We start from the raw sequence: 1,605 nt of genomic DNA on the forward strand, positions 1-1,605 counted from the left end.
CATTCTCTGATTGTAAATTAACAACTGATTCCTTCCAAGAAGTGCAAAGTACAAGTCCTTCAGAGGAGAAAAAGGCATGACAGTGCCATCAATCACCATGTTCAAGCTGAATGGAAGGGAGAGAGGAGGCTAGTTTTTGGGAGAGGATGGGACAAGTCCATATACAGGCAGTCCCCAAGCCATTGTGAGATCATGTGTTTGGGGCAAGAATGAAGAGCAATGAAAGAAAAGAACGGCCCTCACCATGGGCCCTGTGAGCCTTGCACACGCTGGGAAAACACAGCAGGATCCAGTGAACATCTGCTGAGTCAAAGTCAAGTTCTCAGCAATGATTTCATTAAAGCCATGCAAACCGAGGACACAAGGAGATGAAGGAGGCACCTGTTATGATGTTTCTGTTAATCTAGAGGATGGGATGGGATTTTGAGCACATAAAGTGTGTGGCACAATGTCTGGTATCAAGTGAGCCCTCAACAAATGGCAGCCATGATTGCTGCTGTTCTTATTGGTGCTGTGGTCAAAGGGGTTCCCTGGTTAAGTGGGTTTTTTTAGCAAGCAATTTAGATAACCAATGACCAAAAAGTCAATAAAATAAAATTCAGGGACCACTATGGCTAGACTGCAATTAATTCCATCTTCCCTTCAGATTCTGAATATACTTTGAGATCTCATTCAGCTTCCATTATGTTAGGAATAATACTAATTGCCTCAGTATCTTGTTGTGTGCTGCTGAGTCAATTCCAACTCATAGCGACCCTAAATGACCAAGGAGAACTTCCCTATAGGGTTTCCTAGGCTACAGGTCACCAGGTCTTTTCTCCTGTGGAGCGGTTGGTGGGTTCAGTCAGCAGCCAAGTGCTTAACCACTGCACCACCAGAGCTCCTTCTGTATCTTACCCACTGTCATCGAGTTGATTCTGACTCAGTGACACCCCCCACTGAGTTTCCCAGGCTGTAAATCTTTCCAGCAGTAGATTGTCTCATCTTCCTCCTATGGTGCATCTAGTAGGTTTGAACCACAGACCTTCTAGTTAGCAGCCAAATGACTTTTGAGCTATGCCACCAGAGCTCCTTTTCTGTATCTTAAAGATGCAGAAGAACCATAAAATAGATCCTGGTTATAATCGGTTCCTGGATGTACCCAGGTGACTTAGTGGGGTGGTGGGGGAAGCACAGATTCACAGGATCAGGAAGAAGTGTGACACACCCATGGGGTATCTGGAATAGCTGTGACACTTCCCAGACATGTCAGTCAGGTGCTTATTTATCTCCAGGGAGAGACCACCCTCAGCTTGAAGAACTGCTACAAAGTCCTCTCTCCTAGAGCCGAGATGAACAGATGGCAAACAGGTGCCTAGGAGACCAACCCAAAATCAGATGTTGATTTTTCCTTCCTTTCCCCACCCACCCAAGGATATATCCTACTTCCATAGAACCTGTTTTTGTTGTTTAATTCATTACAAATAAAATAAAAACAAAACGTGTTGCCTATTTCTTCACACTTGTCTGTAAGGATTTTATGTACCCAAGTAGATAAACCCAAACACAGCAATCATTGACACAAAAGAGTTCTGCCAGATGCTGTCCCCACTCTGTTTTGAGCTC

The sequence above is a fragment of the Orycteropus afer genome, unplaced genomic scaffold (assembly GCF_000298275.1).
Source record: "Orycteropus afer afer isolate SDZICR_OR568_19922 unplaced genomic scaffold, OryAfe1.0 scaffold00302, whole genome shotgun sequence".
NCBI classification, from domain to species: Eukaryota; Metazoa; Chordata; class Mammalia; order Tubulidentata; family Orycteropodidae; genus Orycteropus; species Orycteropus afer.